This window comes from Simochromis diagramma, unplaced genomic scaffold (assembly GCF_900408965.1).
Source record: "Simochromis diagramma unplaced genomic scaffold, fSimDia1.1 OVJJ01000293.1, whole genome shotgun sequence".
Taxonomy (NCBI): domain Eukaryota; kingdom Metazoa; phylum Chordata; class Actinopteri; order Cichliformes; family Cichlidae; genus Simochromis; species Simochromis diagramma.
Window position 1 is genome coordinate 16,858,920 of NW_024386801.1, and position 22,467 is coordinate 16,881,386.

Genomic DNA, 22,467 nt, shown 5'->3' on the forward strand with positions numbered 1-22,467 from the left:
TGGTGTGGCCAGCACCCATCTAGCCACACAGGAAGCATCTTCTACTGCTTCCCCTCTTTTCTCTCTCTCCTCATTTCCCTTCTTTTACTTGCAGTCTCCTCCTCACTTGCCCATGGTGGAAACTATTAATAGGGCAGGGTTCCATGGAGCAGTGTGGCTAGGTTATCATTCACACAGCTTTCCTTTGCTCTCTCTCTCTCTTGCTCTCTTTTACTCTTAGCACAGTAATCCTCACACAACCCAATATAGCGGGGGGAGACTCATTGCCCTCTGTTTTTAGATCTCCACAGCCACAGGATAACGATTTTTCCTGATACACGCGTGGTGAAAATGCGTAAGACTTGACCTTTTTTTCTTGGGCCTTGGTGTGTCACAGACAGGGGTGACATGGGAAGGAAAATGTGATGGCCAACCAACTGTAAAACAGTTTTGCAGTGTCAACAGAGGAGCAATGTAAAGACCCAAAGGAATCCTTTGTAAACAGACAACTTAGAGTTTGCAGGACAAGCAACATTTTAAGACGTATGTTTGCTCCTAGAAAGAGATATGTTTAAGATTGTCTTGTGACTGTTATTTAATTGGTGACATACAGTACAGATAGACAAGAAGTGTAAGGAAAGAAAACAGGAGAGAGTTTTGCTGATAAAGACCCAAACAGGGGATCAGTTGCTAAGAGCATTTTTATCTATGTAGTATATACCCGAATCACATGTCCACTGGTACATTTGTTTGTTTTTTGTGTAAAAATTTGGACATTTGTAAGCAACTTTTTTGTGCTTGGCTTTACGCTAATACCCCAAATACAGATCTGTACTTCAAATATAGCCAAGAAACAAATGTAGGAACAGTGTTGTGAGAAAGTCTTTACCTCCTTCCAGATTTCTTACAAAGAATTCATTGATTCTTGAATTTGTTTCTTACCGACCAAATTTTTGATATAAGACAACAATAACATGAGTAAATACAAATTACAGTTTTTCAGTGATGATTTAATTTATTAAGGGAAAAAAGTTATCCAAACCTACCTGGTCCTATGGTAAAAAGTAATTCCACCTTAAACCTGATAATTGTGCCACCTTTCACATCACAGTGGAGGAATTTTAGTCCACCCTCCTTTGCAGAATTGTCTTAATTCTGCCACATTGGAGGGTTTTCAAGCATAAATGACCTATTTAAGCTAAAGCGGGACGTTTCATTCCATGGATTTAAGTCCAGATGTTGACTAGGCAACGCCAGAACCTTTTTGTTTTTGTTTGTTTGCTAAGCCATCCAGATATGGACTTCCTGGTGTGTTTTAGATAAATGTTTTGCTGCATAACCCCATTGTGCATGAGTTCCATTGCACAAACCTATGGACAGATATTCCATCACGCTACCACCACCATGTTTGACTGGGTGGTAAATCTTCCAAACTAAAATCTTCCAAAAGATTCAGCTTTTCTCTCATCAGTCGACATAATATTTTCCCAAGATGTTTATAGGCAAATGTGAGACGAGCCTTTGTGTTCTTTTTGGTCAGCAGCGGGTTTTTTTCCTTGGAAAGCTCCCATAGATGCCATATATTTCCCAGGCTCTATCTTATTGTTGAATCATTTACACTGACCTTAACTGAGGCAAGCAAGGCCTGCAGTTCTTAAGAAGTTGCTCGAGGTTCTTTTGTCATTGACGGGTTCTTGGAGTCATTTTCCACTTGTGGATAGTGGTTCTCGCCATGGTTCGCTGGAGTTCCAAAGCTTTCGAAACAACTTTGTAACCCTTTCCAGGCTGATAGATGTCAATGACTTTGTTTCTTAGCTGTTTCTTTAGATTGCGGTATGATGTCTTGCTATTTGAAATCTTTTAGCCAACTTCACCTTGTCAGACAGGCTCTATTTAACTATTTTCTTGATTTTCTTGAACTTGGGAAATACAAACAAAGTCATCATTTGCATTTACTTGTGTTATCTTTGTGAGTTTGTTTGATGATCAGAAATGTTTAAGTGTGACAAATATGCTAAACAACAACAACAACTAAAAAATCACGAAGGGCCCACATATTTTTTAAGGCCACTGTACATTTTCCACGATCAACCGTTGTATCACTGGATTGTATGCATATTGTGAATATGCAAAAAAAAGTACAAGTGCATCATGATGTATTCATCTCTGTATTTCCATTCCTCCTATGCATCTTGAAATTCATTTTTCCAGATTGTAATGTACCTTCTAAAAATTATGCACTCTTGTGCAGTCTTTTCTCTCACTTTTAATCTCTCAGCCAGCCTCATCATCCTCCTTTCCTCCTCCTCCTTTTCCCTGGGCCGCTGAAAAGCTGTCATTGATGAGAACACTGTGAGGGGGTGAGAGGTGCTCGGGCCCCACGGGCTCGTGTAGCAGCTCCAGTGAAAGACTCCCATTTAAGCACACACACCTGTTAACAAACACCAACAATGGCCTGTATGGCTGCCAGTTCAGTGAGCTCTATACCCTGACCCCTCTCCCACCTCTCAACCCCCTGGCGGATATTAAAAAACCTCTATTTACCCATGCTGGCAAACAGTGCAAAGGCCCCAGAGAGGCTGGCCTGCTCAGGGTGTCCTCAATCCACTATTGTCCGATGGAGAACTAGCCGGCTGGATGGGAAGGAATGCTGAGGTAAAACTGAACTGGATTGGAGTTCTGTTAAATTGTTTAACCTGTTTAATTTTTGTTTAACTTTTGAGCATTGCATACAGCCCCTGTGTTTGTGCCTTGTTATTTTTGAGGGTGAAATGGACTTCATGTCACTTTTACTGCTTCAATGTGGAAGGGGTTCAAACTGTGCTATAGCTCGCAAGCTATGGCTGATCACACCTTGAATAAAGCATTATTGTATGTCTAAATTTTTAGAGTTTCCCAAACTTTTTACCAAACACATGTTTAATTTGTAGATTTGCAAATGGAGCTTTAAGTGAACAACAAGCAAGAGAGCAAACAACAAATCAAAAGATTAAAAAAACAAATTTGCATCTAGAGTACTTGTGGAATCCACTGAGGTCATCATGACCCCCTGATTGAGCCAATCATCAGTTAAGTTTATTACAAAGTAACAAATAGTGAACCCCAACATCAATAATATCCCCGTTTGGCCCCATGAACTTGCAAAAGTGAAAGGCATTCATTTTACAATTTACAGTTAAACAGTTGAAAATTGTTTATCAATTATAGACAGACAATTTCCTGTTCTTCAGGAATTTTTTCAAGGTGAAGTTTTGGAGTAAGCCATTATTGAGACCAAACGTTTTTGCAGGGTGAACATCCTCCGGCATAAAGCCAGCAGGAACCAGCCACCCCTGATTGTTGCCATTCTTAAGATGGGGCCGCTCTCCAGTTCAGCTCTGACCACTCCTTTTGTGTTTGCTGGGAGGGTGAGGGGGGACAATCAACCCTATGTGACAGATAATAGCCTCACTGGCCTGCTCACCCTTCACTCCCCACTACTGCTCTATCCTCCCATAAAATTCCACACTATAATTGCGTTCCCTGGAAGCCAGTAGTAGAAGAGGAGGAAAAACTTAGAGGAAGAAAAAGAAAGATTTCTATAGTGAGGAGCCTGTATTCATCCAGGGCCTATGCACAGCAAACAACAAACTGCGAACCACAGTCTAGAAAGAAAGAGCCATAATAGTCAAAAGCAGTGAAGGACTGGCCCACCGGTCTCCAATTCAGTAGGCCCTGGCTTCTTTAATAACTGAGTGAGTTCACAATTAAACCCTGCTTGCTGGTAATGCAAGTCTTCTTAGAGTTTCAATTGGCATTGGTGGGAGACAGGGCTACTGTTGTGTCCTGGGATTAAAGCAGGCAAGGGGAATCAAAAGCCATTTTACAATACAGTAATCAGCATGTTTTCCCTCTGAAAGGCCCTCTGCTCCCCCATTTAGAAAACACAGAGCATTACCTCTTTTCTGCTCTATACAAAACCCATTCAGCCACATGCTTTATTATATGCATTAATCCTATGTGTTGTTGGGGTTCTGGGGCTCTATGAAACAGGGGGGTGAAGGTGAAGAAGTGTCCATTCCACACAGGTCGGTAAGAAAAAAAAAAATCCATGAACTGACCAAGAAACAGACCTGAGTTATATCCCTTGTATCTTGTTTGAAAAATGTTGAAGGCTGCTATGATATAATAAATCTAGATTTGTTTTATTCCTTTTTAACGAAAGATAAAATTCATGATCTCACTATTCATTTACACATTTACAAGACATTCTTTTCACATACTATCTGCAACAAAGGGAAAAAATTCTTTAGGTACCAAGCAATACTTTACTTTTTCACTATTTATGCGAATTAGTGGGCAAAAGTAGCAATAATAATAATGCACACATCAGAACGTATAAGATAAAACAAAGACGAAATAGAAATATATGCTGAATAAAAGAGATGGAAGATAAAACCAATGAGTAATAAACACTAAGTAAAAAAACTAAAACAAAACAGGAATAGCACCAGATCTGAATGCTTTTAGCAAACTTCTTAGGATTTCTATTTTTCTTAAATTGAAATGCCAAAAATTGAAAATTCCAAGTTGTTATAGCTAGTAGAACTGTAACCTCGTGCTTGTGTATACATTTTACAAATACAGTGCCAGAATTAATTAGTCTTACAGCCTTTTCTATAAGAACATCCGTGAAAAAGCTCTTAAGGCCACAGAAAATACCTGCAGAGAGTCAAATACCAGAACCAGATAAGGATGACTGAACAATATAAAATCTTTTGACATACCAACCTGAGAACTTCTTGAATTCTCTATGAGAAAGCTTACAACATGATTCCACTCACATGGATACTAGAATATTAAGTAATATACAGGCCCATTGGTGTACTTGTAAGGTTCATCAAGAACTTGATGCTACTATAGAAAACAACTCCAAGACCAGTGCACAAGTTACCACCAAGCATAGCAAGATGATAGAATGTTCCTGTTGCTGTTAACCCTCACCAGAAAGGGGTTTCAGGATCTCATTTGTAGTGCTGTGGCCAAAGGAATTTGATCTGTACTGAAGTGTTTTAACTTAAGGCCACATGGGGCAGCTACAACTACCTTGGGATCCTACAGGCCACTGGGGACCATGCTGAGAGTGCAAGGAGATTGACCACGGCCAAATGGCTCCAGAATAAGAAAAGAGGCACTTACACACAGAGTGATAGAAATATGATGCAAGCCACTATCCAGTAGACATACCAGTCATCCCAAATGGAAGGAAACCTGACCAAATAAAGAAACCGATCCCACTGATGTCAAAACCGGCAACCTCCTTGTAATGCAAGGGGTGTTTCCATCCAAAGTCTAGCACAATGAGACTCTAGAAGCAACAAAAGGCGAGAGTGCAAAGATTTGTGAGTGTCAGAGCCACAATACAGAATGAAATGAGGAGCTAGCCTCATTTCATTCATTGTGATGAAATGCTATGAGATCATGTCCTGATCATAACAGGACAAGAACAGGTCTCAAGCACCAGATCCACAGAGGCAGGAGTCTACAATACTGGTCCTAAGTTTCAAGCTGTGACAAGACACCACTGAGATAGTCCAGCACACACTAACAGGATATAAGACGCAAACTACACCATTCATGGAGAGGCATAACCAAATAGTACACAAAAACAGAAACATTAGCAGCTGAAAGAATAAAACTAAGAAAGGAACAATACATTGAATCACTCAATCAGAATCGACTGAATGGAACTGAAATATATGGAAAAACACTTTAATCACTGTGTTCTCACACCATTACTTTCTACCAGAAATGTTATTTCAGCAAATATCTCCCAAGAGACTGGTGAATTTCTTTTTTCCAAGAATATTGAACAAGATTATTCTTAAGCAATAGACATAAGCCAACAATGGCATGCAACAATGTTACACTTGAAGAAAAAATTAATGATGTCATCAAAGGTTTTATAATATGGTCGATTTTAATTGTGTCTGATAACAATCTATTACAAAAGATTCAAGATTGAAGAGCTTTATTGTCAATACAACAGCATACACAGTATACAGCGTACCGAAATGCTGTTTCACCCCAAGCCCCCTATGGTGGATTTATAAGTATATAAAAATATATCTCCAAGAGATATAAAACTAGGAATTACAAATAAATAAACAAATGCTAAATTTGGGTAAAATTAAGGGATAAAAGAGTACTAATTACTAACTATACAATACTATACAAGGGCAAGATCCACGCATTACCATGTGAAGAGGAAATATTCCATGTTGCTGACCTTCCACTTCTCGATCCAGAACAAGCTAACCAACCAATTGAGTTTATCCTGAATCATCCACAGTTGTCCATGTAATTGATCTCTCTGAAAAAAAACCTGCTCCATGTCATGGACTTTTGACTCCTGTGTGAAGAAACACAACCGCTGACTTTTACTATGGGGTATCTATGAATGTACACTGAGGTTTGAAAAACCCTGAAGCTAAGATCTATAATCTGCAGATCTAAGCATCGAATGAATAATCACAGAAACTAAAAAGCTACAAAGGATTGGGTAGTAAATGAAAAGCTTCCTATCTGTTGCAATTCATAAAAACTGAATCCTTTAAGCACAGTGATCCAGTTTTCAGAATAATTGACTTTGAATGAACTTAGTGATGTGCCGTCTTGGTGAGTGCTTTGTGATCAAGACTCTGGGCATGTTTTGTTGGATCAGAAACACAATCAAGCTTTAAAGAATACAATGCTCTCAAATTGCGAATGACAATATCTCATGATTCAGACATTTTCATTCATGGTTAATTTAAGGTTTCATTACAACATCTGCTTGTGGAATCTGTGTATAATTGTGTGCAGTTGCTTCTGCTCTGGTTCAAAATTATGTTATGTTTGAAAAGCACTTAGCAGAGCATTAAAGGAGTAGAACTGTTTGCACTGACACTAAGCCTAATGGAAATATTGACATTATACTACTAATTTTTAAATGCTCATCTGTGCTGCTGGAGGCCAGTATTGGTATGCTGAATCACACATCCACCACATGTCAGTATGTTATCTTCTGTATCTTAAAACATGCCTTTGCAGAAAAACAAAATGTAGCACAGTAAAGTACTGATCCATCTGATGCGTGGGTAGAATGGCCCAAGACCAACTTTTATCAATTTAAAGAAATCTCCCACATTCACAACCAGCACCCAACCCCCAATTGCTTTTTGTGCAAGCCTGTTGCAATAACCTTACTCATGACCTCTGTGTTTAAATCAGAAAAGGGAAACTAAATAAAAAGGAGATCCTCTTGAAGTGCTTTTATGCAACAGGAAGGATGATAATATGGTACTTTGTCTCCAGGCTTGTTCTGTGTTGGGCACAACATATACTGCGACAGAGTGTCATTTCACAAACATCTTATATGTCTGTTTTCTCTGTCTTGGGTTGTGTCATTCATAAGGAACTTAGTGGCAGATTGTTGAGGAAGGAGGGAGGGTTTAAGGGCATATGCTCTTAGAAGGAGAGAGAGAGGGATGGAGAGAGATGGGATAGAAGAGAGTGAAAAGGCCAAGAAAGTGGGAGGGATAGATGAAATACAGAAGAGTAGAGGGGAAGATCTTCAGTGAGTTTGGCAGCTTTCCACAGAAACCATTAAGCATGAAATGCATGTCTATGTTCGTGTATGCGCATGTGTGTTTTTGTGCACTGTGCACCAGGTAACCACTCAGTCCACCTGGCTGGAAGAACCACACACTGGAAAGTAGTAGTTGAGTTTTGTAAGTCTTCTTCCTTGGGCAAAGTTTGTTCTGTACTGTATACCTAAGGAAATGTCACTGACATCCACCAGCTTTTAACAGTGACACAACAGCTCTGATGACACAACTGGGTCTGTCACAGATATATTCTTAGTGCATTCATATTCTTACATAAAAGCACTAAAGAAATGGCTTTGATGAACCTTATTATTATGAGAAAGAATGTGTAATACCAACATGTATATGTTACAGATTTGATGCATTGTGAGACATTTAAAATACATACACTGCTAAAAAAAAAAAAAAAAAAAAAAAAAGAAATTAAAGGAACACTTTGGAAACACATCAAATCTCAATGGGAAAAAAAACATTTAAGATATGTGCCACATTTTTGGTGTAAATAAAAATAATGAATCTGAATTCAAAGAAAGTCAGTTTTACTCACATTTCATTGCAGCATTTTCAGAAAAAAAATGTGATGAAACGTATTCCCCACTGCGTAATTCATCATCGCACATTAAAATTGTATTAAGAAATGATTAGACAAAAGAGGGGTTTTCAGGGAATACTCTTAATTCTCAGTTCCATATGTCAGAAGAAGACATAGAGTGTGATTAAAGTTTCATTGTCTATCTACTAAGCAATAGTCATAATGGACAAAAAATATGATAACAAGATCCTTGAAGACAAATTTTTCTTTGAGAAACAAATCCAGAAGAACTGTTTTTGGACCGCCTTAAAAACAAACTAATGAAATGAGTTAAAGTAGCAGTTAGTGTGCTGCTGTTCAAGTGTAGACGTGTCATGAATGCTGATACAGTCCTCAGCCAAGGCACTGGAGAAACTAAGGACTGTGATTAATATTCCATGGCTGCACTTGTTAGCATGCATCATCTGGTCCTTGCTCATTCTCTTACAAATAGACACACGGACTCACGCCCAGACCCATGCTATCCTCCCACTCTCCTGCATGGCCTCAAGTGCTGAAGGGAGATTAGATTCTAGGAGAGGCAATGCTCCCCATTACTCTCTTGTTTGGTGGCCCAAAAGCAAAATGAAAAATAGCCCTGTGGTCCTAATCCTGAAGACACTCAACACACTCTTATAGTCCTCCCAGCGTGCACTTCATTTGGCTTCCAGTGCTGCCATGGTGACTGGTGGCTATAAAACCATTAGTGAAATTGCTATAAAAGCAGCATGAATGCACAAATCACAAATACAGCGCATGCAATTTATAACCACTTCTAGACAAACATTTGGTTTTCATTTGTGCTTCATTTATGTTTTGCCGTGATTACAATGATAACTCTTCTTTTAACATGTGCTGTCAGGATGAAAACATATGAGTTTAGTGCAAGAAAAACACCGTGAGGTTAGCTGAAAATCCCCTCGATATGGGTTCCCAAAGACTAGTGGTGCTAGAAGCCTGGCTCACTGCCAAGAAACCATTACTAATCCCCCAGGACTGTTAGAGTAAGGAGTGCTCGTGTGCGTGTGTGTTACACGAGTGCGACTATCATCTAGCATATAGCATATAGCGAGCGAGTGTGTGAGAGTGTGTCTCCCGGTTCCTTCCAATTCCTCATGACCACGTTCCCTTCTAAAAAAAGGTCAACATCTAGATAAACTTAGTAACACATGGTAGGAGCTGAACTAAACTGTTCCTAAGCGTTGACAGTATTTCCATACAGATAACAATGTGTGAGTATGCGCGCATGCGTGTGCCTGTGTGTGGACTTGGGTTGAAGGTTTTAAAACCATGATTTAAAGCAACAATCAGAGTACAATTCCATATAAAAGCTCATTTAAACATGAGTAACTAATCAAAATTGTTTATCCACCGTTAATATCATTTACGAGTTCCTTTACAGCCTCTGGCACTTTTACTGTATAGCAAGCGCAAAATATGCCGTGACAGCTAATGTGCGAATAAATATATATCTTTCAGTCTCTTTTTCCTTACCGCCCCCGTGACAGCCATAAAATGTGTTTTTGAAAACATGATTGTGTTTACCAATTAAATGCTGGCTGCAGGCCCTTGAACTTTGTCCTGCAACTAAACAAACCCGAGCTAACCATGTGTTGCTATGAATAAATGCACATCGGGCCGCGACAAACCTTTCCCATGCATGTCTGCATGACAGCCTCCAATAGCCTCACAGCAACCACAGTAAGATGAATGAACACCCACACACGTATACACAGACATAGCACAGCACAGAGGAAAATGGAGTGCCAACATCAACCTGGTGGTATATAGTCAAGTTCAAAGGTCAGCGCCGGACTGTCTTGTGGTTCAGTTTGGCATGCTGGCACTAATTCACAACATGCTCGGTTGTTATAGCTGAAAGGTTCACTGGTCTTTAAAGAAGTGCATAAGACCATTTTAGACTGTAGTACAGATTGCACATTAAGATCATCTGTCCCTAATTAGCTAACATGTTTTGATCATTCTCCAGTAAAATTAAGAGCAGGTGGTTAGATTGTCTTTTGTTGTTTCATTTCCTGAAATTCAACCATTAGCTATCTTTTTTTTCCCCTGAAATAAAATTTGCCTACCCAGAAAGCAAAATATATTTTTTGTTGTTTGCCAAGAGCATAACATTTGCTTATTTGCTAATCATGTGTTCAAAACAAAATCCAGAATACATGCTGACCTCACAGGCTCGACCGCAGGCACGACAAACACATTAATTCACCCGGCGTCATAAAATGCACCTCACAAGAAGCCAAGGCAAAGACAAACACAAATAAAATAGCGTGCAAATCTTTCTTTCCTCCCCTATTTTGGGGAAGGGCAGCCCAGTGTTCTGTGAATGAACCCTGTTTAAAAAAATATCCTGTCTGCCAGTCAAAAAATTTAAGAGCAAAATTACAAGGACACCTCCTGCATCTGTCTGGCCAATGCTGCTAAGCGTCCACATATTTAGCCTTAACTGAACTAGCTGTACTGAAATTCTCCATTGGCTTCAGATCACTTTGCAGGGGAAATGTCTCCTAATTCACTTATTTATTACCACATTTCCACTGAGCCAAAATTGTTTTACACACTCACACTTGTAACACACAGTTACCCCAAAACCTACTATCTTTTTTAACCATGATGCAAATATACTTAAAATATACTTATATGTCTAAAACCTGTTAGATCTCCCTATTTTTCACAGGGTCTGAATATTCCAGTCACAATGAAGAATTATTAAACAAAGATGCATATCAAAGAGATCTGTGTGGCCATACTCATTAATGTCTAAGATCTTAAAATGATCTATGAGTTGAAAATGTTAAACAAGTTGTAATAGATACGGGAAGCAGGAGATTAGCCGCAGTCAGAGAGGTATATTTACTATCAGTAATACAGACAATTTTTTTTATCCTTCTTGCTACTAAACATGGGTAAAACTCTGGGCAAAGTCTCTTTTGAGCAAAACTATTTTATAATTTTCATGTGTAGCCTGTAAGGACAAATATCCCTCCTTGGCTGTCTATATAGGGTTGTTTGGATTTTAACCATTATTACATCTTTAGAAAGAGGTGTATTTCTAATGTCTGTGAAGCTCATCGTAGTCTAAGGAGCTTGGAAAGAAAAGCATCTGGACTTCCTTAAGTAGCTTGAAGACGTTTCACCTCTCATCCGAGAAGCTTCTTCAGTTCTAGGGTCAAATAATGGTGGAGAGTCCCAGATTTAAGCTCTGTGGGAGTAACCCACCGAGAGGGACAATGGACCCCCTGATGATCCTCTACCCAATCACATGAGCCAAGGTGTAAAAATGGGTGTAGGTCACAATCAGCCAAGGTTTCGTGTGAGCTCATTGTGAAACCTAGCCCCACCCTATCATGTGATTTCCTGAGGTCAGATGGCCCAGGATGTGAGTGGGCATTAAGGCATCTGGGAAGGGATCTCAAAACTGGATTATAGATGGCAGACAGTTGGTGTCATAAACGACCGCCTCTGTTCAAAGATGGTCGCTCACAGTGGACGTAAATGGCTTCTTTTACTCCTCTTTCAAACCATCTGTCCTCTCTGTCCAAAATATGTACATTGGCATCCTCGAAAGAGTGACCTTTGTCCTTTACATGCAGATGGGCCGCCGAGTCTTGTCCCCTGGAGGTGGCTCTTCTATGTCGTGCCATACGTTTATGAAGTGGCTGTTTGGTCTCTCCGATGTAGAGGTCTGGGCATTCCTCGCTGCAATGTACCGCATACACCACATTGTTAAGTTTGTGTTTAGGAGTTTTGTCTTTGGGATGAACCAGTTTCTGTCTGAGTGTGTTGCTGGGTCTGAAGTATACTGGGATGTTGTGCTTGGAGAAGACTCTCCTGAGTTTTTCTGATACACCGGCTACATGGGGGATGACAATGTTGTTGCGTTTGTCTTTCTTATCCTTCCTAGTTGGTGTCTTTTCTTCTTTTCTGTGCATTTCTAATCAGATGCAGTTATGATAATCAAAAGGTTAATGAGCCAAAAGATAGTGCAGGTTATTTACCAATCGGACAGTTAGTGGTTCCATCCCCAGCCACTGCAGCCTATTTGTAAGTATCCTTGGACAGGATACCCTGATTTGCTGTGTCTGTGCAAACATTAGGCATGGAAAAAAGTGCTTGTCTGTGTAATTCAGTGAATGAGGCTTGTACTACAAATCATTCTGAGTGCTCAGTTAGTGTAGAAAAGAGCTATATAAGTACCAGTCCATTTACCATTTTTAATGATAAGTGTAAGTTGAGGCAGTCTCTGTAAGACTCACTATCAGTCTCACAGATCAACAAATCGATACATCCATTTGCTTCCACTTATCGATGGCTGGGTTGCAAGGGAGGCAGGTAAGCAGAAAGGTACAGTCCTCCACCTACCACCTCCAGTTTATTAACACTGAGGCATTCCCTCGCCAACCAAGAGATGTTATCTCTCCAGCATGTCCTGAGTCTGTCACAGGGCTTAATCCCAGTAAGACAGGCAAAGAACACCTCACCAAGGAACTACCCAGAAGACATCCCAGTCAGATGCCTGATACACCTCAAGCATTGGCTCTACTCTTGGTCCCTTTCATATGACTGCACTTTTCACCCTATTCTAAGGGAGAGGCCAGCAACCCTTAGGAGAAAGCTAATTTCTGCTACTTTTAGCCACAATCTCTTTTCAGTCAATACCCAAACCTCACCATAGCTGAGGGTAGGGACGTAGATCAACCTGTTAATCGTTAGCAACCCATCCCTGATCCAGAGTGCGGACTAACCTTTTCCAATTGAGCACCATGGTGTCAGACTTGGAGGTGTTAATTTTCATTCTTGCCGCTTTGTACTCATGCAAACAGCTCCAGTGCATGCCAGAAGGGCATGCACTGGAGCCAACAAGAACCACAAAAGGCAGTGATAAGATTCTAAGGCCACCAAGCCAGAAGTCTTCTGCCACTCAGGTACACCTGGAAATTCTGTCTATAGCAGTTAAGAACAGAATCATTGACAAAGGGCAGTCATGATGGAGTACAACAACATAGAAATAAGTCTGAGTTACTGCCTCAGAAGTGTATAGGTTTACGACATTGCTGATAAACCTATACACTCAAAATATCCCCACCAGGATACCCTGAGGGATGCAGATGAATGTCTTCTCTAAGTCCAGAAAACACATGTAGGGTGGATAGGTAAACTCCCACGCACACTCAAACATCCCTGAGAGTATACAAAGTTGGTCCAGCATTCTGCGACCAGGACGAAAACGGTATTCTTCCTCCAAAGCATGATGTTTGACTAATGTAAAATATTTACTTTCCAGCACCCTGGCATAGGCCTTATCAGGTAGGCTGATCCCCCTGTAGTAGGAGCACACACTACGGCTCCGCCTTTTAAAGATGGGAACCTCGCCAGAGGTGCTGCCAGACCTCCATGTGACATTGCAGAGGCATGTCAACCAACACAGTCCTCAGCATCCAGAGCATGAATGGCAGTCATTTTCACTCTGGCGTTCTTAGCCAAATAAAAGTGTAGTAAGCATTTGTAAAGATGAGCAGCTTGGTTGAGAAAGAGCAGCACCAGCACTGGTGATGATTGTGGTGATACATAGAACGTCAAATATATGGCACTCCTGGAAATGAATTCCATGCTCTGTAGAAAGATATTTGAGCTTGATCTTTCAACCCTACCTGAAATAATCAAATTACAGACATTACAACTAAAACTGTTGTTATCTTTATGAAGCAATGCTTTGGACTGCTTTATCCTATCCTCTATGACTCCATTTTCCTGACAACACTAACATGCATATTGAACACCTTTTATTTGCAGTGTGAATTGCCAGTATCTGCAGGCATTGACAAAGGAATTCATAAGCTCAGGAGAGTAGGATAGCTCAGATAGCACAGGTTGTCTACTAATTGGAAGGTTGTTGGTTCAATCCTTGGCTGCTCCAATCTGCATGCCTCGGGCAAGATACTAATCCCCAAGTTGCTATTGGAGCGTGATTGTTAGATTCTTAGGCACAGAAAAAAGTGCATGGAAGAACGACGCATGTTTTGAGCGCTTAGTTTGAGTAGAAACGTGCTTTGTACTAACCAGTCCATTTACTACTCAGACATGTATAATTTTGATCCTTTGGAGAATTTGGACCCATTTCTCAAGTGGCACCAGTTCTCAGTTCGTGTCGTCACGCATGTGTCAAAAATCTGACAGAGATTTTGCATGCAAACTCATTTTATGCAGAGTAAGAACATTTCTATGCACTTATTAGTAAATGAAGTCCATTATTCCAGAAGTCTTGTGGTTTGTTCAGATGCAACTTTGCAAACCTAAGCCATGCTGCCATGTTCTTTTTAGTGAGAAGAGACTTTCTCCTGGCAACCATTTCATACAAGCTATACTTGTTCGGTCTTTTTCTAATTATACTGCTATGAACTTCAACATTTAATATGCTGTGGCCTGTAGAATCTGAGATGAAGCTGTTGGGTTTTTTGCTGTTTCTCTGAGCACTGCATGGTCTGACCTTGGGAATTTGGGAAGACCATTCCTGGAAAGATTGTGGCATTGTCTACTTAGTTCCTCATAAAACAGCACAGAGTCCTGTGAAAACCTTTGTTTTTTCACATGACTACACATCATATCTGCATGAAAACAGCCCAACCTGAAAACTGTAGGGCACTGGGACTGAAATGGGTGCAAGACATAACAATTTATTATGTATCCTGTGTGGTGTATCAAAGGGATGACACCCCTGTTGATATGAGCTATTATATAATAAATCCAGCTGATATTTCACCATGGGAAGCATAACATTTTGCACTATCATATACATCAAGCTGACATCACTTTTAGGTTTTCGTGACATTATATACAGAATGTAAAACAATTTCTTTAAATGACCTTAGCCTTAAAAATCTGCAGCACAATAATAATCCATATAACACTGATGGGAACACATTTCTGCAGATAAATTCATTTCTCTTTTGAAGCTTCATGTATAATGTATGTTTCCACTAATACAGTTTTATAATGTAGCGAGTTGTTTTCAGTGTTTTATTGTTCATTTTTGTAATAGAATGGTTCTAAAAATAATTCCTCAGCCACTTTAATAGTAAACAGAAATAACAAATGTTACACTTCTTCAGCCACAAAGGAGTGCAGAAAGAGTGCAACAAGCTGCAGGAGGTTGTCAGAGTAAAAAAAGGAAAAAAAGACAGGCAAGACAAAATGGTGTGTTTTCATCTGCTCCAATGTCTCCTGTTAAACAGTGGAGTAAGGGGGTAGGAGGGTTATATTATCTTGTTGTCTTCCTCTAAAAGTCACTTTACACCACTACATCAAATAATATTATATTATAGAAAATGGTATATTTAAAGTTAAAGAAAGTATGTTTAGCAGTAGGAAACAGAGCTGCTACATTTAGGCGCTTATTTTGACATATTCTCACACAAGCAGAATACTAAAAGAGAACCAAATGTATACAAAGCCTGTGATTACGGGAACATGTTGATTTTGACGATGCATAAATTCAGCGTCACGGAGTGCAAGAAGCGTGCACTGGTCCATGTAAATGAGTCCCAGTGGATGTGATGACAGGAAAGTATGGCGTGACTGCAGGTGTGTCTCCTCTTCATGCACTGAGAGTGGATGCGCATGACTGCAAACAATTCCAACAACACCAGATTCTGGAGCTCCCATCAGTCCTTTACATTATGTGTTGATAAATCTATATTGTTACATTGAGCCTGTGTTTACCTCAATGAGTGTTCGGCATTAGATCTTTTTCTTTGGATGGGAGATTATTGAATAAGAAAAAATACAGTAAAATGTAGTTGATTTTTTCTGTCATGTATCAACTCGTGAGGAAAAATTAATAAAGTGGCTATGGGATCATTGCCGTGCGTTTCTAATCCTTTTTAGTGGTAATGGGTGGTCTGCAAATTTGCATAAGACAACTGCTCTCAGACGGATTACAAACTGGAGCTGGCAGCCTTTTATTGCTGGATTGTCAGCTGAATGTCAGTACCTCCATCCTGTCAGCTTAGCTTCAAACATTAAGAATCATTTAAGTGGAAGAGTGAACCAGCATTAAGCAAGGATTAGAGAATCCTAAAGGTTTAACATTGCCTGACCTGGGCCTTGTTTCCACCAGGAAAAGAACTGACAGGATGTTTTGCTGACATGCTGTAGGATTTTTAGTTTTGTAGTAAAAATTGTTATTGCAGAGATCTTTATATTGGTCTTTGTGTAGATAAAGAATTTATCAATAGTAATATTTTTCCAGATTTTGTTGACTTTTGTTGTAAATATGGTGATCATGGCTATAAATTAATTTTACTAATAAAATCATAGTGATGCCATTCTGTACATTTTTATGAGTCATTTTGTCCGTTGGCCTGCTGAGAGAAAGTTTGTATAATGAAAAAGTGACATCAAAAGGGGAGGTGTATTAAAAAGCTCTTGGCTTTATATTAGAATTTAGTTAGCTCTGTATAAATATGATCTTATCTTATTACTCTATAAAAAAACAGGGAATTAAAGTTAGAGGTTGAAGCTCAGTGAAAAGAAAATTGAGATAGGGTTAAGGAATATTATAATTATAATAACTTAATCTTGCTGCCTAAAGTTGTTGTTGCCATTCATATCTCACTAAGAATTACTCTTAATCTCACCCTTAATTCTGTCTTTTTTGTTAAATCATCCACCCTCTTGATCTCTCACTGTGCCAGTAAGGCAATGAGACAGGCAGGCGGACCTGTAAATGGTCTGTGCATGGAGTTAAGAACTGAGCCAAGCATGGTGAGTCATGCTGCAGGAGCATGCTATTGGATGTAAAACAGAACCGTTGTTTCCTGCTGAGTCAAACCCACAGCTCTCATTAAGTCATTAAGACATAATTAGTCTGTGTGCTAGAGAACAGGTAGTAAGAGAGCAGTAGAAGTAGTAATCTGCTTCTGAAGTCTGTAGCCATACCAAGCAGATCTAAACTCTGGTTTCATAATATAGTCCACTGGCAGCCGACTATTGTTTGAACTAGGATCTTTATCTAATCTGTGCTCACTTTGATGCCATGCTGGTTAAGGCTTGTTTCATCTTATAATGGCATGTTAAGCAGCGGTTACTAGAGGTCAGGTTTTGCACACGTTATCCGAATCTGGACCGGGTTCTGGCAGTACATCTTCTCCATTCGGAGTGATGAAGAATCCACAGCGGGCATCCGTACCCTAGCAACAGACAAGCCATAAATCAGCACCAAGGAAAGGGACACACAGGACAAGCTGAAGGCTAACAAAGGTCTTTTGAAAGTACAAGCATTTTTCAAACAAAACACTCTCCTCTCTCGTCTTGCATCTCTCCTTTCTCCTCATTCTCACCCGTCCATACCAAGAGCACTGTGGCCTTTTTGTTTTAATGCATAATAATATGCAGAGAAGGAAAGTAGGCCTTTTTTTTTTCTTTTTAGAATGCATTACATGCTGCACATAAATAAATAATTGGGTTAATATAGTTTGATGTTTGATGTATGCGATACTGCTTCTAGTTTTATTGGCTAAGTAAAGTGTGCAGCTTCTTCTTACATTGCAGCTGGTATTTAGAACAATTGCGCTTGGGCTCACAACTCAAAATCAGAGAGATGTCAAGATCACAGAATTGTATTGCTTCATTCTTTCCTGTAATGCCACCTGTTTGCCCTAATGACCTTATCTCTGCCTGGGAAATCCCGAATTGCACATCAGTAGAGTCATCCAACATTTAGACTCCATTTGCGGTTAATAAGGCTGGCAAACATCAAAGCCCTGACTGGTACAATATGTTTAAAGCTGCCGTGAGCTGTTACGAGTTGCTATGAGGTGTTACGATGTGGTACAATGATTTGACATGACCTCGGGGGTCATTTGTCACCAACCTTAATGTGGTATCTCTGATTGAGTGTTGATGGTAAAGTGCTTCGGGGCTTGGAACTAAATCAGTAATCGGCCAGCCAAGGCAGCAGCTGCACAAACCACATGAGGAGCTGATGGCAGGTAGAGCAGGTGCTCTCCGCCAAAGAAGGGCTTTAATCAAACCTTAATGACACAAAGATTATGATTGGCTGGGAAATATAACTTTTTTATTCAATAAGAGTTTCAAAGATACTTTAATCGTGATGTGGAAATGGGTGCCAAGGGGAAAGGTGAGGAAAGAAAGACAAAGAAGGATCCAAGAAAAACTGCTAATTAATTAAACACATGGCATCCAGTGAGATCAAAAGCAAGACTTTTAAAACGGAGCTTTTCACCTCAGGCGATGATATGAAAATCCTTATTGTGTTTTAACTTACTGGCTTGTGTAGTTAAGGTGATGCTTTTTCCATTAGATGCTGGATAAGATTAGTCACAATGTATGTTGTTTCTGCAGTTTCCCTCCTGGAAAACATAAACAGGTATTTCAGAAATATGTAATTGGCACATCATTTTATTTTCCATTCATTAGTAGCAATTGTCTTGTTTTGCTTTTACACAAAAAGGTGAGGTGTAACGTTGACATCACACACATGTGAGGGCAACAAGCAACCTTTTTAGAAGAGTACGAAAATATGTGCAACAATGCCACCCCAGCCTCCTCACAATCACAGTAATACTGACACACATCACAGAACAACCACAGATTATAGGCCACTTCTTCAGTAATTACTACTGGCCAGGCCTAAGGCATAATCTTGCAATTTCCTCTATGACGTGCAAAGCATGCAACTTCATATAGGTACCCGAGTCCACATGGATCGCCACATTCTTTTCAAACTTGGAACACACATACTTTAGATTCTTCAGATAAGCTATTAGCCATTACATCAAGTGTGCCTGTGATTCAAAAACAAACACTGCTTATATGGGTTCATTTCCTCGCATACATGACGACTGAGCACTTGCTTTCCTTCTCCTTGGCATCACACACCTTGCTGAATCACTGTGGAATGCAAGCTGGGCCACATGACCTAATGATGTGAGAAATGTATACTACCAGGTCTTCTTGTGAAACTCACAAACTTGTGATAGAAGTTAATTTCCTGGAATAGGCCAGTCAATGTCAAAACTTCCCATGACTACAGTCAGTTTGAAGTTTCATATATGCGGTTGATTCTTTGGCTATCAAAATAATATCATAAGGATTATAATAACATTAAGGTTTTGAAAGTGCTGAATATTACTCCTTATGAGTCAACAATTCTGCTTCTTGCTTGATTGAACCTGAGAGATAGTAAGTGTCTTCATTTCTTGACATTAACTCATTTAGGAATGGTCCATTTGGCTTATAAATACATTCCTATACAATCTTTGTATTTATTTTACTAGTTTAAAAACAAAAATACTCTCATAGTGCAGAAATGAGACCAATGCAACGCACAAGTACTGTACCCCCACTTCATTTTGTCACTGCCTGTATGCAAAATATGGAAATTGTCTCTAAATAGCAAGTGGAGAAGTACTCTGACTAAGCAATCTTTCTGATGGCCAGTAGGAGGTATTCACATGAGAACTTTTCTGATTTAATTTTCTGTTTTTGTTTTGTTTTTGTTGTTGTTGTTGTCAGACAACTGTACAGGCACATAGGTTCACATAGGTGTAACTGATATCCCCATGTTGGTGTTGTTCTTGCATCATCATCGTAATGTTGGATCAACTTTTCAACTGTGGGCAAAAAGAGGAAAAAAAAAACCTTGCTTATATAAAACTCTCTTCTGGAACAAATGATATTTTATTTTCAATGTTTTCTTTATTAATGTATAAAATATAATAAATATACTATCAAGTTAAGTTTGCTGTTGTCCAAATTTAGGTTACTCATGTTTGTTTGTTGTGGCATTAGCCGCTGAAATGTTGATCTCGCATTGATGATGATGTAGGAACAACACCAAGATCCACCACGGAGGCAACAGATTGTACTTTCAGTTATAGTCACATGTAAAATTACCAATCAGAAAGAAAATTTGAAATCACCAGAGGCCAAACCTTCTTGTTTACAGCAGACAGTTGGCGTTGTTACTCAAGAAATTTTTTTTCCTTTTTGCTAAATCATATAGTTAGGGATGGATCTGGCAACCCTGAATCCTCCCTTAGTTATGCTGCAATAGGAGTAGGCTGCCGGGGGATTCCCATGATGCATTGAGTGTTTCTTCTTCAGTGACCTTTCTCACTCACTATGTGTTAATAGTCCTCTATGCATCACATCATGACTTGTTATTAATCTCTGGCTCTCTTCCACAGCATATGTTTTGTCCCGTCGTCCTTTTCTCATCCCAACTTATTGCGCCAGATTGCCGCCCTCCCTGGTCCTGGTTCTGGAGGTTTCTTATTGTTAAAAGGGAGTTTTTCTTTCCCACTGTTGCCAAAGTGCTTGCTCATAGGGTGAGCACACTAACCCCTAACCCTGATTGTTGGGGTTTTCTCTGTATGTATTATTGTAGGGTCTTCCCTACAATATAAAGCACCTTGAGGTGACTGTTGTTGTGATTTGGTGCTGTATAAATAACATTGAATTTAATTTAATTTAATTGAAAACCTATTCTAACAGCTCGGCCAAAAATAAAGTTATGATTTTGTAAAAGGCACACTTCACCAGATTCCAAATATTAAAAAGACATTAAAAAAAGAAAATGGTTTGGGTTAACAAGAAACACTCCAAATTATTTTAATTTTTTTAAATAAAATTGTACAGTTGTTCATTTTTACCCTATAACTCATTTATAATTCTGATAGTAAAGCTTTTTTTCTTTTGGAATAATGCTAAATAGTCTAACTGCAGGTGATTGAGTTTATTGATTTGCATTAGCACCAAAGGTCCAATCTGACTCAGGAAAAAACCTTTCCAATCCTAATGAGGATGCACAAAATCTTTCTATTCAAAATCAAAAGCCAGGCCAAAAAGCAATTCACAAAGATCAACACAATGAAAGAGTAGAAACAAGAAAACAGAAACACTGTATCTGGCATGGACAGAATTTGCACCACTTTCATGCATGTGCACAGATAGACCCCAGGTACTCCACCACCTGCACTTTTGACCTATTACTTGATAAGTATAGTTTCTAGTTTACAATTTGAATGTTTTATTTTTAATTCACCCCATGGCATCATTAAAAGCATGTAATACCCAACAACTCAACTAAAATTCTGCTGGACTCCATGTGCTTTTGTGTCTTTTCTTGTTGACTTTGACTCTTCTTTGTTGTCAAAGCAAGTTACACATGCCATTAGAGCGCCCTGAGGAACAGCATTGCATCTCTGACCTGGTGACAGCCAGGCCATGGTTGGGTTTACCCTAGCCTCATCCATCGCCCTTATAAAATAAACATACTATTACAACAATGTCAATGCAGTCAGCCAAGCCATTAAGCAACAATAGTCCTCCATTAGCTTATAAAATCATTAAAATGTACAAATAAACTCTGTTAGGCTCCTTGCCTGAGAGGAGAATACCATCATTAGTCTGTGTAAATGTTTGGATGTCAGATATGTTAGTACTCAATCAATATATCAAGATTTGTTCATGTTAGCTTACAGGTTTTTAATCATTTCCATTGCTTACAGACGTAGTCAAAAAAAATTTGGATTGTTAACTCACAAGAATATTTTATGTTGGATGAAAACATAGTAAAAAAGAAAATCTTGTTGCACAAGTGAACCACATGTCTGGGGCTGTGGGCACCACAAAGAAGAGCTTTCTCTCTGAGTGGACTGTTCAGCAGTGCAAGCAAGATGAAAGAATAAGTTTGTGCTCAAGCCCATGAGTCATGATGTGTGTGTGATTCTGACCTGCCACAGATTAAATGAGAGGGCCAAAGATAATGGAGCTAGTTTATGTGTGATGGCCAAATTAGTTTGAATAGTTTGTGCTCTGGCTGATGAAAATGTTACCAGCATTAAGAGAGTAAAAGTCCAAAAATACAAGCCTAAATCCAAAGTGCACATTTTAAATCTGCTCCAAGAGTCAGAGTCAGTTCCTTAGTCATCTATATCACTTTTTTTTTTTTTTTTTTTTACCATATTTGATTATCTTACACAGTATTGATTTTGCATTTGCCAATTGCTGAACAATGCCAAGGAACCCCCTCACCCCCCAACACACCCACACAAAAGTCACCTCATCCAACCAAAGTGAGTTGATTGTAGCCCAAGTGTGCAGACACAAGGAAGATTTGTATAAGTAATGACTGATGACTAATGTGATTACTGAATGTAGACAGTTACAACTAGAATACAAATCCTTTCCCTGTTCAAAAACAGCTTGTAGTCCAAAATTAATTATTATGCCTATAAAAAAATG